The sequence below is a fragment of the Nicotiana attenuata genome, unplaced genomic scaffold (assembly GCF_001879085.1).
Source record: "Nicotiana attenuata strain UT unplaced genomic scaffold, NIATTr2, whole genome shotgun sequence".
NCBI lineage: Eukaryota > Viridiplantae > Streptophyta > Magnoliopsida > Solanales > Solanaceae > Nicotiana > Nicotiana attenuata.
In genome coordinates, this window is record NW_017670436.1 from 574,021 (window position 1) to 591,616 (window position 17,596).

Sequence of the window (17,596 nt, forward strand, 5' to 3'; positions counted from 1 at the left end):
CGGGTTATAATATATAATATTATATACACCGATTTTTAGTTTAATCGATTGGGTGGACAAATATTTAAATTAATTCTTCTTATTCAAAACGAGTTCTAAACATTCTTTGGATTTATAAAGTACTAAAATACACCGACGAAAAAAATACTAAAATGTATCACATATAAGTTTACTGTGTTTGTATTGGATTTAACTTATATAACTAACAATATGGAGAAGTCACAAGTATATTTACCTTATTTTCTAGGTTATTAATATTATTTTAATGAATGATTACATGTGATTATATTTTATTTGACCTCATATCTATCTATCTATCTATCTATCTATCTATCTATCTATCTATATCTATATCTATCTATATCTATACTATATTAAAAGCACGAAGTCCCTTAGCGAAATATCGTTCGCTTTTTTACCCTTCAAAAATAAACTTTACATTGGACAATAATGTAATTTAAGTTAATTTCCTAATATTTAGGACTTTAAAATTAACTAAAATTTTGATTATTAAATTTTCCTTATTTGAACTTTAAATAAACTCCTAATATTTAGGTTACACAAAAATTTTTCTTATTTTAACTGTCTAAATTAATATAACTTCTCTCCTACACGTACATTAGATATTTACCCATAAAAATAGATCAATCTTAAGACTTTAATTATTGAAGTTGACTAAGAAAATTCTAAACCAAACTTAAAAGGCAGATCAGTAAGAAAATATCTTTAAGTAAATTTACAAACGACATGTCAATATTTGAAAATAATAATAGTTTGTAGTGGTAAAGAATGCTACAATATATTTTTTTTACGTATTTTTTTAACGTATTGTAATATATACATGTATCAAATCAAAAGCTCAGTTAGAATATTGGATAAGTGAAGGGTATATAAGATGCTCTAATTTATATATTGATATTAATAACAATAAATTATATTGTAATTATTTTATCCATTTAAAATATTTTCTTATTAATTGACTTCTTCTCTCTCAGCGCACGATAGCGTGCTTTTGCTAACGTACGCTGACCAACAATGGGGAGGGGAAGACCTAAGAAAAATGCAGTAGCAATTCAGCGGATGGAGCATATAGGACCTAGTAACAACAATCAAAGCTGTGAAAGGAAAACTCAAAACGCTCAGATCGGAGTCGATGAAGAAACTTCAATGAAACAGTGGCCACCATTGTCAGCTACGCATGAAGGTATGAAAACACCTCCAAATCTGACTATCGCACCGGTAATTGTTAGTGAGAAGAAAACGATTGAAGCTAAATTGACTGAAGCTAACCCTAAAACAAAGCAAATTGATATGCATGTGAGTAACCCAATAGTTACGACTGAAAATGTGAGGGGAACAAAGGGTAAGGAGGGCGCTGGTAAACAACAAGGAGAAGGAATTGCTGAGAAAACAGAATCGGAACCAAAGAAGTGGGCAAATTTGTTTATAGGTAACAGAATGGCGGCGAAAGGAATGGATCTAAGCTTCATTGCACCAACTATAAAAAATGGAGAGGTAGTAATTGAGCTATGCAAGGAGGAGGTGGAAGAAGAGACACAGAAATGGAAACAAGCACTGATACTCTATATAGTTGGAGGTACCCCAACTATAGCAGCTATGGAGTGATTCATAGCAACAGAGTGGAATTTTACAACAAAACCAAAAGTATATCTGCACAATGATGGATATTTTGTTGTAAGATTTAACTCCATCAGCGACAGAGATGAAGTCCTGTATTCTGGTCCCCTTATGCTGAATAACAAACCAATTATCATGAGGTTATGGTCAGCTGATTTTGATTTTAACTAGGAGGTGTTGCAGATTATTCTGTCACGATCCGAAACCCCGATCCGATCGTGATGTCACCTCTCGTGAAGACAAGGCCAGCCAACCAACCCATTTCGCCTTTTTAGAATAGTTAAATATTGAAACACAGTTTTAGCATAAATAAATAACTGCAGTCTAAGCAAAAGATTTCTTTATTAAGTGCGGAATACAATCCAAACACAGCCCAAACCGGGGTGTCACAAACCACGAGCATCTATTAGAGTATAACTACAACTACAAGGCCTAAAACATTCAAAATAAGACTGATAAACCAAAAGGAAGAAATGCGGTGCTGCAAACGCTGGCAGTCACCCGCTAAACTCCGATAACTTGGCCTTCGACCAGCTTAAAACCCGCAACCGGGTGAACAAAGACCTGCATCTGCACACGAGGTGCAGGGAGTAAAGTGAGTACTCCAACTCAGTGAGTAATAAAGGTAAATAACAACTGAGCAGTAAGAAATCACGTAAAGCAAACCATCATGCTGTATAGAAGCGGTGTAAAACCCTCTGAGAAAAACAGTGAAGCTGTGAAATCTTTAGAAATATCTTAGCTCAGTTTAAAACCTCTTTTGAAAATGACTTTTGCAACAGTTATGCAAATGAATGCAAAACAAATAGTGCAGATAAGCACAGAAGTCCGCCCCTCGGGCACCACACTCAATTAACAGATAATGCCAGACCATCGGGTAGATACCACGTGAAGTAACACAGACAACAGATAATGGAAGACGAATGAAACAAAGTAAACACATAGATTAGTATCATATAGTAACCGCTGCGGCATGCAGCCGATCCATATATCGCTACGGCGTGCAGCCCGATCCATATATCTCGTCGACGGCGCTCACTGGGGGTGTGCAGACTCTTGGAGGGGCCCCTTTCGGCCCAAGCTCAATATCAAGCCATCTTGTGGCATCATAAACAGTCCCTCGGCCTCATAATCAAATTAATGTATCACCGCTTCGGCGTGCAGCCCGATCCCAAAGATATGTATTACCGCTGCAGCGTGCAGCCCGATCCCAAACATATCCTCACAACACAGGCCCTCGGCCTTACTCAATCAAAAATCACATAAGCCTCTCGGGCAACAGTAAAACAGTGTTTCTCAGCCCAAAACATCATTTAAATATCATTTGAGTACTAAAACAGAGTAACATGACTGAGTTTTGAAAACAGTGGAAATAACATGACTGAGTTCAAGTATAAAATCAAAACAGTGAGGAAACATCAACAACAAACCCCGAATGGTTCAAATAATTGGCACGGAGCCCAAATATGGCATTCAACCCAAATAATGATGATAGCAAATAGATTTCAATCAAATACGCGGTAAAATCATCAATCGGGACGGACCAAGTCACAATCCCCAATAGTGCACGACCCCACGCTCGTCATTAAGCGTGTGCCTCACCTCAATATAGCACTACGATGTGCAATCCGGGGTTTCAAACCCTCAGGATATCATTTACAATCATTACTCACCTCGAACCGGCAAAATCTCTAGCTCGCGACGCCTTTTCCCCTCGAATCGGCCTCCACGCGCGTCGAATCTATCCAAAATCAGAACGAATACGTCACAATATGCTAAGGGAACAAAGCCCAAGCGAAAACAATTTAAAAACATCAAAAATTCCGAAATTAGCAAAACCCGAGCCCCGGGCCCACTTCTCGAAACTCAGAAATTATCACATCAACGGGTTTCTTATCTCCTCACGAGTTCATACATACCAAAAGTTCTCAAATCCGACACCAATTGGTCCTTCAAATCCCCAAATCAAATTTCAAAATCCCAAGCTCTAGTTTCTTCCATTTTTGCTTAAGTTCATAAATTCTAGGTTAATTTCACAATAGAATCACGTCTTAGGTTCAAAAATCTTACCTCCAATCAATTCTCCTTGAATCCCTCTTTAATCACCTTCAAAAAGCTCCCAAAATGCTCAGCTATGGAGGAAAAATGGCTTAAAATCGCGGATGAAATAACTTATAAACTTTCTGCCCAGTTCTGACTTTCCTTCTTCACGATCGCGGCCCTAGCCTCGCGATCGCGAAGGGCAAAATTCCATGGCCTCAAAAACACTCTATGCGAACACGATCATAGCACTGCGAACGCGATGCTTCCTCTCTCCGAACTACGCGAACGCGGGTCTCCAGATGCGAACGCGAAGGGCAATGACCCCTGACCCACAATTCCTTATACGCGAACGCGGAAAGACTTATGCGAAAGCGAAGCTCAAATATCTAACCTTCCGCGATCGCGAACCCACAAACGCGAACGCGAAGAGCAAATTTCCTCCCTTCCAAATTTCTTCTACGCGATCGCGACACCACCTATGCGATCGCGAAGGACAAAAACTCTGCAACATCAGAACAATTTTTCTGCAACATTTCAACTTCAAAAATGGTCCGATTGACCACCCGAAACTTCCCCGAGGCCCCCGGGACCTCAACCAAAAGTACCAACACATCCTAAAACCTCATTCAAACTTGTTCCAATCATCAAAACACCTCAAACAACACCAAATCCATCAATTCACATTGAATTCAAGCCTAAGTTTTTTTTTTCTAAAAACTTCCGAAATACGCTTTCGATCAAAAACCCGACCAAACCACGTCCGAATGACATGAAATTTTGCACGCACATCCCAAATGACATAACAAAGCTACAGCAAATCTCGGAATTCTATTCCGACCCTCGGATCAAAATCTCACCTAACAACCGGAATTCGCCAAAATACTAACTTTGTCAATTCAAGCCTAATTCTACACTGGACCTCCAAAACCAATTCCGATCACACTCCTAAGTCATAAATCACCTAACAAATCTAACCAAATCATAAAAAATCCGATCCAAGCTCATATACAAATAAGTCAAATCTAGGTCAAACCTTTCAAATTTCATGCTTCAAACTGAGAATCGTTCTTCCAAATTCATTCCGATTACCCTGAAAACCAAAACCAACAATTTACATAAGTCGTAATACAATACACGGGGCAAGCCATGCCCGAGAACTGGCAATCAAAGTGTAAAAACTCAAAACGTCCGGTCGGATCGTTACATCCTCCCTCACTTAAACATACGTTCGTCCTCGAACGTGCCCAGAGTTGTTCCAAAAGCTGACCAATTGCTGAATAACCTTACCATGCATATACTCGGGGGTGATCCCATGTCACCCTATCTCATATAGGCCCGATAACACAAAGCAACTAATATTTCGCAATCCAACCTAGTCCTTAAACCTTAGAACCACATTTCCACTTTCGAAATCATCCACAAGATCAAAATCTCACATCTATATATTCAGAATAAGCTCGAACCAGCTATAACAAACCATATCTATAACCTCAGGTGCAATTACATGATATGCCACATAACTCAAACACTGGTAGCGGTAACTTCTAATCACAACAGCCGCACACAACAACCGAATATCAATAGGAAACCTCTTATCAACTGAAGTCTCGTTCCAACACTTCCATATACTGCCAATAATAAATGAAACACGCAGTAAACCATAGCCATTTCTTAGATCAACCATTCATGAAGCCTCTTCTCCTTTGGCAAAAACCATAGCAAATTTCTGGGCCAACCCTCGATATTTATCCTTCCAATGTGCTAAAAATTGAATCCTCTCGTATTCATTAATGATCCCAACGATCTCATCTAATCACACACAACCACTCTGGTGACATGATACCTCAATGCAGACTAACGCTGTAACTTGCGCAATCCGCGCACCAATAAGAGATAATCCGAACATACTCAACTCATGATAATGACCCAAATGAAAGAGCTATACCTCAAGCTCACCGGTACCACCACAACACAAAGTTGAGAACCTGTCTCACATCGTAGAAATAGAACACACAAATCTAACCCGCACGGTCATATCTCCACATAACTTCGCTGCAATGCGCGATCCTATCCAAATACTGCTCCACATGAAACACCTCAAGCCACTCTACTCGAAATTGACGACCACGTGTAATTGATGTCTAGAACCAAAGCAAATCATCATGACCACAGTGAAGCAAATACATAACACTACTCGACCCAAAAGGATATAACCAATACGCCATCCGCCGAGCAATATCCAATACTCTTTCCCGCTCGACTTCCACTAAGAAACTCCAATGGAACCGCACCATCTGTGCCTAAACCCAACAAATCATAACGCCTCGCAACACAGAAAAGGTAACTCATAGATCTTCCCAGATCACTAATAAGCTCAATAACGGTCGAATCAACCTATCCCTCAACAATACGCTCGGGGCCAACCAAGCCGACTCAAGCTAGAACACACATCCACATTGGTCTACCAACGAACTCTTTATCAAGGAAATCCTGAAGTTGTTCCTTCCACCACTATAACTCTTGCCGTTGCCATACGACACGGTGCCCGGCACCAAATCAATACCGAAACAACAACCTCGCCCGGCGACATGCCTGGCCACAAGAAACACATCTGAAAAGTCCTTCAACACCATCGAAACTGAATCAATATGAGGAGCCTCTGCACTGACATCCATCACGAGAGCCCAAAATAGGAAAAACAATCCTTCCTAGCCATCCGCTGGGCCTTCGGAATATAAAACCACTCTACTAAGGACATAATCCGTCGAACCTCGCCACTCGGTCGTGGCATTCCCGGCACAGCCAACAGCGCCGCCTTAGCACAATAGTCCAGAATAACACAACATGGAGACAACCAGTCTGAACCCAATATCACATCCAAAATCTAACATACTAAGCACAAAAGTTCTGCTCGGGTCTCCAGACCCCGATAGTCACTACATAGTGCCGATACACACGCCCCATAACCACAACATAGCCTGAATATGAGAACTCCCAGTCTCCAACTCCATATAGCACACAAATCACATATCCGATTCCAATTCTACCGACCGAGCACATACCATATCTCTAATATCCAGTAACTCCACGAGAGATACTCTAACATTCTTCTGTGCCTCCAAGCAAACTCGAATATCAGCCGTCAATCTAACAAGAAAGTGCCGCAATATTACCGAAGTACCATCAATTTAATCACATTGCCTTTTTCTGGAATATATACCCTCGTCAAATTACTTCCAACTAGCAATACCATTTCGTTAATCATCTGAAGATCATCTCTCCAATTATCTGAAACCGCCCGTGCTGCCTGAGAATTTATGGCCTTCCGTTCAGAACTGAACCGCAACCTTACACACGCAAATCTCAAACTCCACACATACCGCATATACCAATCCATCCTAAAATAACATGAGAATTTCATATCCCTTCCTAGCCACAAGCAACTATGTACTCAACCAACCAAGAACTTTTCCATTGATCCCACTCTAGAAGAAAATCACAATACACCTCAAGCTCCTCACGCCAGCAGAAAATATCCATCTCTAACCGCGGTAGAAATCAACAAGAACTCTCCGACTCCCCTTGCACAAACAAGCCTAATCAGGACTGAATCCTCCTAGCTCAACCAATCTACGCAGGCCACTAAAACCCGAGAGCATTACCGCAAAATACCTGAAGAAAACCATTACCTCGTAAACACCCAAAGAACCAATCATATCCTTACCATATCGATCTGGCCTACCACCAAGCTATCCCATCTATCCGAGCTCCCTTCTGATTTACCTTCAATTGATACTCCTTCTTGCCATAACATCACATTTCCTCAACCCAACTCACCACACGAGACCCAAGCATGATACCACACAGCCTAAGGCTCATAACCCGCTGAATACTCTCTCAAATATCCCTAAAAGCACCACCTACGAATCTAATTCCGTTACCTTTACCTTCCTGATACTGATACATAGAATCCCACAATTTATAAAAAATACCACAAGCCTTGACATCTTCCAATGAAAACCCAATTTCTAGCCACAAGTACAACTTGCAAATTTCCACTTGTTACATGTAAAACCCAGAACACATTAGAACCATTCTCAAACACCTATGAAGCATGATATAACCTTACCCTAGTCGAAAATTCTTCCTTTACTCGAGCCATCCCCGGGCTCAATCTTCGCAAACCATAACTGATTCACCAGCACGCCTCAAACTGGAACCAACATAGCACATAACCGTGCAATCAGCTAATCAATAGCAAACTCCCCCACTTGGCTCGAAGCCATAGATCAAAACATACACAATAACCCATAATGCATATACTTAATTGTTGCCATAATACCACAGTGAGATTAACTCAATCCTTCATAAGCTCGTGGAGCACAGACCATCTGGTACTTCATATCTTCTGCAATTCTCGCATTTACTCTTGTAACAATTAAATCCATTCTCTTAAGTAGCTCAAATTCATATTGCAACACACATATTTCACTTGTAATTGAGATCTTCTAACCGACAACATAAGGATCACACAACCTCAGAACACTTCGCAAGAGATAACCCACCTGCTTTGCCTCAAACTAACATTTATGTATGCCTTCCACCGTCATGAACATTACGCAGTCACTTAATCTTCCTGAGTCTGAACTCATACCATAACATGAAATTTACTTCACTCCCAACTAGGAAACATGAAAAGATTCTTTACACACACATAACTCGGGGCTATACATCCAATCACAATGAAAATCAAACACCTAATAGATCATCTATCCTCCAGCAGACCCTTCTCGATACATCTCACAGTACTAGCATACTCACCACATAATCATCCAGTCGTCGCTTCCAATAATAGGGACACTACAGAGCATATAAGTTCAAAAACACTTGCTCACACAATCAGTACCTCGGTGCTCAAGCTATAGGCAAAAATCCGGCCTCGAGTCCTCCAGACTGGCCCAACATCAGCCCATAGAGATCACATCTCGCCCCTCAATCAGGGAATCACAAGCCATCGATGCACATCTGATACTGAGCGCTCATGTGCGCATACGAACGCGTGGAAGGAGTTCAAAGATTTATATGTCAAGCTGAATCAAGGACGCACGATAAGAATTTCAAGAATATGGAGTTTTCCTAAAGGTTCTGCAGCCTCTCGAGGATAAATATAGACGTCTCCGTACCGATACGCGAGACTCTACTAAACCTGCTCATGACTCGTGAGACCTATGTAACCTAGGCTCTGATACCAACTTGTCACGATCCAAAACCCCGATCCGATTGTGATGGCGCCTCTCGTGAAGACAAGGCCAGCCAACCAACCCATTTCGCCTTTTTAGAATAGTTAAATATTGAAACACAGTTTTAGCATAAATAAATAACTGCAGTCTAAGCAAAAGATTTCTTTATTAAGTGCGGAATACAACCCAAACACAGCCCAAACCGGGGTGTCACAAGCCACGAGCATCTATTCAAAATTTTCATAGCTTGCTTCACTTGCTTGAGTCTACACCATACATCCTTCATGGTATTCCTCTCATTTCTCTTTTGCCATGCTTCTTTAACTTTTGCCAAAAACTCTTGATGCTCAGTAAGGTGGTTTAGGAATTTAAAAGGCCTTGGACCTTGATCCTCAGGATCTTCCACATTTATACACAAAGGAGAGTGGTCAGAACAACCTGGATCCATTATTCTTACTTCTAAATGAGGCAATTGCAGCATTCACCAAGGCTCTGTCTATTCTGCTGTATGTGTGACCATTTGTCCATGTATAATTCCTCCCAGTAGTTCTGATTTCTATCAAATTATTATGCTCAATGAATTCATTAAGGTCCCTAATCTCAGCTTCTTGGACAGGATTCCCAATTGATCTATCCTTCCCTGCTCTAATTGCATTGTAATCTCCCATTACCAGCCATGGCCCCTGCTGTACATTACTTCAATTATTTAAGTCACTCCATAATTCTCTCATTTCTTCTACTGTATGAAGCCCATATACTGCAGTAAAATTGAAACTCATGCTCATACTCTTTATTTGTATTATAGTGTGGATGTATTGGGAGGACTTCCCCACCTCCACACAGTCTAACTCATTGCTATCCCTTCGAATCCAAATTCTGCCTCTATTACTATACTCATAATTGCTAATACATGCCCAACCTGGAGTGATTCTCCTTATTATTTGTAGTGCCTTCTGCTCCTTTATTTTGTGTTCTAATAGTGCTATTATTTTAACTCTATTACTTCTTATGAACCTCTTTACCTCCTTCTGCCTAGGGATTTTGTTCAAACCCCTAATGTTCCATGTAGTAAGCATCATACAGGGATAAATAGAGGTTGTGTCCCCCCTTCTATTTCTTCCAGACTCCTTTGCTACTTGTTCCCTCTCCCATTTGTCTTTGATAGGTCAACTGCAGTCCAGATTCTGCCAGTATATTGAAACCATTTATCATGCTAATAGTTCCACCATCTGTCTTCTCCCTGCTTCTAATCACTGATTTCCCTGTAGCTTTTTTCCATTCTTGTTCCTGTTCTCCTGTAGGGATTACCATCACACAAGTACCCTTTTCCTCAATAGGCATAGCCTTACTGTTATTAGTTGCCTGCTGATTCCCCTTATCATTCTGACTCACTTTGGGCTGCCATTCTTGCTTCTGCTTCTGTTGCTTTGCTTTGTCTTTATTTGCTGGTTGCTCTTTGTCGCACTGGTGCCCTACTTGCATGCAAGTCTGACAAAATTCCGGAACCCAGTCATATGCCACCTCTTGCATAAATTCCCTGCCATTAGGATCTGTTACTTTTACAGCTTTTGGGAGGGCTTTAGTTACATCCATTTCGATAAGTACTCTAGCATAAGAAATTCGATCCAACTGAGTGGTACATGCATCTGCATATAGAGGAATCCCTAGTCCACTACTTATCCTGCTCAGTGATTTTGCTCCCCAACAATTGAGTGGAAGGTTAGGGTACTTAACCCATATCGGAATATGTAACGATCCGACCGGACGTTTTGAGTTTTTACACTTTGATTGCCAGTTCTCGGGCATGGCTTGCCCCGTGTGTTGTATTACGACTTATGTAAATTGTTGGTTTTGGTTTTCAGGGTAATCGGAATGAATTTGGAAGAACGGTTCTCAGTTTGAAGCATGAAATTTGAAAGGTTTGACCTAGATTTGACTTATTTGTATACGAGCTTGGATCGGATTTTTTATGATTTGGTTAGATTCGTTAGGTGATTTATGACTTAGGAGTGTGATCGGAATTGGTTTTGGAGGTCCAGTGTAGAATTAGGCTTGAATTGACAAAGTTAGTATTTTGGCGAATTCCGGTTGTTAGGTGAGATTTTGATCTGAGGGTCGGAATAGAATTCCGAGATTTGCTGTAGCTTCGTTATGTCATTTGGGATGTGCGTACAAAATTTCATGTCATTCGGACGTGGTTTGGTCGGGTTTTTGATCGAAAGCGTATTTCGGAAGTTTTTAGAAAAAAAAACTTAGGCTTGAATTCAATGTGAATTGATGGATTTGGTGTTGTTTGAGGTGTTTTGATGATTGGAACAAGTTTGAATGAGGTTTTAGGATGTGTTGGTACTTTTGGTTGAGGTCCCGGGGGCCTCGGGGAAGTTTCGGGTGGTCAATCGGACCATTTTTCAAGTTGAAATGTTGCAGAAAAATTGTTCTGATGTTGCAGAGTTTTTGTCCTTCGCGATCGCGTAGGTGGTGTCGCGATCGCGTAGAAGAAATTTGGAAGGGAGGAAATTTGCTCTTCGCGTTCGCGTTTGTGGGTTCGCGATCGCGGAAGGTTAGATATTTGAGCTTCGCTTTCGCATAAGTCTTTCCGCGTTCGCGTATAAGGAATTGTGGGTCAGGGGTCATTGCCCTTCGCGTTCGCATCTGGAGACCCGCGTTCGCGTAGTTCGGAGAGAGGAAGCATCGCGTTCGCAGTGCTATGGTCGTGTTCGCATAGAGTGTTTTTGAGGCCATGGAAATTTGTACTTCGCAATCGCGAGGCTTGGGCCGCGATCGCGAAGAAGGAAAGTCAGAACTGGGGAGAAAGTTTATAAGTTATTTCATCCGCGATTTTAAGCCATTTTTCCTCCATAGCTGAGCATTTTGGGAGCTTTTTGAAGGTGATTAAAGAGGGATTCAAGGAGAATTGATTGGAGGTAAGATTTTTGAACCTAAGACGTGATTCTATTGTGAAATTAACCTAGAAATTTATGGAACTTAAGCAAAAATGGAAGAAACTAGAGCTTGGGATTTTGAAATTTGATTTGGGGATTTGAAGGACCAATTGGGGTCGGATTTGAGAACTTTTGGTATGTATGAACTCGTGAGGAGATAAGAAACCCGTTGATGTGATAATTTCTGAGTTTCGAGAAGTGGGCCCGGGGCTCGGGTTTTGCTAATTTCGGGATTTTTGATATTTTTCAATTATTTTCGCTTGGGCTTTGTTCCCTTAGCATATTGTGACGTATTCGTTTTGATTTTGGATAGATTCGACGCGCGTGGAGGCCGATTCGAGGGGCAAAGGCGTCGCGAGCTAGAGATTTCGCCGGTTCGAGGTGAGTAATGATTGTAAATGATATCCTGAGGGTTTGAAACCCCGGATTGCACATCGTAGTGCTATATTGAGGTGAGGCACACGCTTAATGATGAGCGTGGGGTCGTGCACTATTGGGGATTGTGACTTGGTCCGTCCCGATTGATGATTTTACCGCGTATTTGATTGAAATCTATTTGCTATCATCATTATTTGGGTTGAATGCCATATTTGGGCTCCGTGCCAATTATTTGAACCATTCGGGGATTGTTGTTGATGTTTCCTCACTTTTTGACTTTATACTTGAACTCAGTCATGTTATTTCCACTGTTTTCAAAACTCAGCCATGTTACTCTGTTTTAGTACTCAAATGATATTTAAATGATATTTTGGGTTGAGAAACACTGTTTTACTGTTGCCCGAGAGGCTTATTGATTTTTGACTGAGTAAGGCTGAGGGCCTGTGTTGTGAGGATATGTTTAGGATCGGGCTGCACGCCACAGCGGTAATACATATCTTTGGGATCGGGCTGCACGCCGCAGCGGTGATACATTGATTTGATTATGAGGTTGAGGGCCAATTTATGATGCCACGAGATGGCTTGATATTGCGCTTGGGCCGAAAGGGGCCCCTCCAGGAGTCTGCACACCCCCAGTGAGCGCCGTCGACGAGATATATGGATCGGTCTACACGCCGCAACGATATATGGATCGGGCTGCACGCCGCAGCGGTTACTATATGATACTGATCTATATGTTTACTTTGTTTCATTCGTCTGCCATTATCAGTTGTCTGTGTTACTTCACGTGGTATCTACCCGATGGTCTGGCATTATTTTTTAATTGAGTGTGGTGCCCGAGGGGCAGACTTCTGTGCTTATCTTCACTATTTGTTTTGCATTCATTTGCATAACTGTTGCAAAAGTCATTTTCAAAAGAGGTTTTAAACTGAGCTAAGATATTTCTAAAGATTTCACAGCTTTACTGTTTTTCTCAGAGGGTTTTACACCGCTTCTATACAGCATGATGGTTTGCTTTACGTGATTTCTTACTGCTCAGTTGTTATTTACCTTTATTACTCATTGAGTTGGAGTACTCACTTTACTCCCTGCACCTCGTGTGCAGATGCAGGTATTTGTTCACCCGGTAGCGGGTTTTGAGCTGGTCGAAGGCCAAGTTATCGGAGTTTAGCGAGGTGACTGCCAGCGTTCGCAGCACCGCATTTCTTCCTTTTGGTTTATCAGTCTTATTTTGAATGTTTTAGGCCTTGTAGTTGTAGTTATACTCTAATAAAGCAGAGTATAATGCAATAGAGGACAAGATACAACAGTGCAGGCAGCATCTCAGTGAACTACAGGAACAAATGAGAGACCCTGGTCAACCTGAAGATGTGATACTAGATGAAAAGAACACAAAGGCTCAACTGGAGAAATGGCTTGGGGTGGAAGAAAGTATCATGAAGCAAAAATCTAGAGTACAATGGCTGAAATTAGGTGATGCTAATACAACTTATATTTTTGCAAACATGAAGAACAGATACTCTTAAAACAAAATAAAGAGCTTAATAAGGGACAATGGAAAGATGGTGCACACTAAGCAAGAGATTGAAGAGGAAGTATTTGGCTTCTACAAAAAGCTACTGGGATTATCAGCTAGGGGACTACCAGGTATCAATACAAAGGTGATGAGGGATGGAGCTTTGGTGAACAGACAGCAGCAGATTCAATTAGTGAAAGATGTAACTAAAGAGGAAGTATACCAGTCATTGCTTGGTATTAATGACAATAAAGCACCAGGTTGTGATGGGTTCAATGCCCTATTCTTTAAGAAGGCATGGTCTGTGATTGGAGACAAGGTTACAGAGGCAGTGATGGAATTCTTTACAGATGAGCAGCTCTATCAACCTATCAACTGCACAACAGTCACTCTTGTGCCAAAGGTTAAAAATCCAGCTAGAATCACTGAATATAGGCCAATATCATGTTGTACTATCCTGTATAAAATTATATCTAAGGTGCTAACAAACAGACTACAGGGGATAATGAATGATATAGTGGACAGGAATCAGTCTGCATTTGTACCAGGGAGACTGATAAATGATAACATCATACTAAGTCATGAACTAGTCAAAGGGTATGGCAGGAAAGGTATATCTCCAAGGTGTATGCTGAAAGTTGATATGAAGAAGGCTTATGATTCTATTGAATGGGATTATATGGAACAAGTACTACATAGTCTGCAGATGCCTGGTAGATTTGTACAGTGGATTATGAAATATTTGAGAAGTGTCTCTTATTCCATCATTATCAATGGGCAACATACAAATCCATTCCAAGCAAAGAAGGGATTGAGGCAGGGTGATCCCCTTTCTCCATACCTGTTTGTATTGGCTATGGAATACATGACAAGATTACTGAAGACTCTAAAGAGGAATCCAAATTTCAATTACCACCCTAAGTGTACTAAAATGAGCATAGTAAGCTAAGTTTTGCTGATGACCTCCTGTTGTTTCTAGAGGTGATACAATGTCTGTGCAACTACTCTACTAATGCTTTCAAGAATTTTCACAAGCTTCTGGTTTAGTTGCAAATGCTGAGAAGAGTTCCATCTTCTTTGGGGGGGGGGGGGGTCAGAGAGGAGATACAACAGGAAATATTATAAGAACTAGGCTTCTCCAAAGGGTCACTACCAGTGAGGTATCTGGGAGTGCCACTAAGTACCAAAAGGCTGTCAATGGTGCAATGTCAACCACTGATTGAAAAGATGTTAGGGAGGATTCAGTCATGGACTGCCAGGTTCCTGTCATATGCAGGAAGGATCCAACTAATTAAGAGTGTGCTATTTTCCATACAGGTGTACTGGTCACAAGTCTTCACGTTGCCAAAAAAAATGATCCAATTGATAGAAAGTATATGTAGAAGATTTCTGTGGACTGGAGGGGTGGAGATCACAAAAAAAGCTCTATTGGCTTGGGATAGACTATGCTGGCCAAAATCAGCAGGGGGACTGAATATATTGGACATAGGCATATGGAACAAGGCAGCCATATGCAAGCTGCTGTGGAGTCTAAGCAAGAAGAAAGATAAAATGTGGATTCAATGGGTGCACCTGTACTATAAGAAATACACTACTTGGGGTGAGCAACCAAAACAAGCATCTTGGGTGATCCAAAAAATAACTAAAGCAAAGAAATACTTTGAAGAAGCAGGGTACTCAGAAGAAGAGGTGATGCAAATGGATAAGTTCTAAATTAAGGATATGTACTTGAAGCTTGGAGGAAACTTCACTAAGGTGTCATGGAGGAGGATGACATGCAAGAATGCTGGTCTGCCTAAATGGACATTCACATTATACCTGGCTGCTCACAGAAGGATATTAACAAAAGAGAGATTAGGAAGATGAGGAATACTAGAAGATACAGCTTGCACAATGTGTAACAGGGAAGAAGAAACTATTGAACATTTATTCTTTAAATGTTCATACTCAGCACAAGTATGGACAACAATGTTAGAATGGCAAGGAATAAAGAGGCAGGAGATGAATTGGGGACAAGAACTGGAATGGGCCGAAAGGGAATGCAAAGAGAAGAATTCTATAGCAGAACTATACAGAATGATTCTAGCTGGAAGCATATACTACATATGGCAAGAGAGGAATGCGCGAATATTTCAAGCAAGACAAAGGAGTGCTGAAGCAATCACTAGACAGTTAGCTCAAGAAGTTCACTGTCGAGGGGGTATGAACCATAGACTGAAAGGAAGATTATTAGCATTAAACTACTATCCTACAGTTGTATAATTAGCAGAATTAGTATTGTAGATAGAAGGAACAGGATAGAGGAGCAAAGTTGAATCTGGGACTGATGTCCAGATCAGGCTTTAAGAGAAAGATGCTATGTAAATATTACTTGGTAAATAAAAAAAATTTTAATTACCAAAAAAAAAAATTATTTTCTTATTCTTTAAGATACATGATACAATTTTATCCAGCATAAAATTTATTTTTAAAGAGTAACGATTAAAATTTTGCAAAATTTATTTTTAATGAAACTTCAACACGAAATATATTATTGATTGACTTTTTATCCTTTAACCATATATTTCTCCTTGGAAAAAATATTATTTATATTTTAATACTTTAGGACTTTGAAATCAACTAAAACTTTGCTTATTAATCTTTGTTTAATTTTTAAGAAACACTAATTCTTATTCTTTTTGGCCAATGAGCACGAAGTTTAAGAAAAAAGATTTTTTTTAAAATTTATGATCTAAAATAAGACACAGATATTTATGCAGCTACAAATTATCTTCTTAAGAGTAAATTAGAAAATTTAAAATTAAATTATCTATCTATATCTATCTATACTATATTAAAAACACGAAGGCCCTTAACGAAATATTGTTCTCCTTTTTTACCCTTTGAAAATAGAGTTCATACTAGATAAAATAGTCAATTAAGTATTTCCTAATATTTAAGACATGAAAGTTCATTGAAATTGGTTATTAATTCTTTCCTTATTTAAACTAGATGCCTAAAATTTAGGACTTTAAAATTGATTAAAATTTTACCTTAACTAAATGTTTAAAAAGTCAATTATTTGGCATGTTAGTACAAAATTGTAGACGTTCATAGTTTTCACAATTAAGTGACATCCTAATGACACTCTAATTGTATTCACGATGAACAAAATTATTTTTAATATCAAATAAGCAATTTCTTTTAAGAACTATTTTACTTCATTTAGTATTTACAATAACATAAATCTAATTATGTGGTAAATAATGAGAGACTAAAATTAGAATTACTTAATATATAGAAAAATAACTTCACTTTTTTTTTTTGTCTTCTCTATTACTTTAGACTATTATAAAAGCACGAAACTTGAATGCAAAATTGATTGACCTTTTTATTATTTAATAATAAATTTCACATTGGACAAAATTATTGTTTAATTGTAACTTTCTAATATTTAGGACGCTGAAATTAACTAAAGTTTTGATTATTAAATCTTTTCTATTTAAACTATATAGGAAATCCTAATATATAGGCATATAATCACAATAAGATTAAATATGTAAGTTGAGTAAGTATTTATCATTTTAAAAATTTATATTCATTGACATGAAATACACGCGCAACGCGCGTACTCTAAGACTAGTAATATATAAAAGTTAAAACTCTTTTTTCGCATTTCTTTCTCTTGGCTGACATTATTTCATCTTTTCTTTAGATATGACTTGAATATGCCGGGATAATGAACTAGCTGGACCAGTTAAATAAGTAGGAATGGGTGTGGCAATTACGGTTGACTAAATTAGAATCCCCAGATTCCGGATCTCGGGATCTCGATGTAGAGTAGAAGATACATGTAAAGA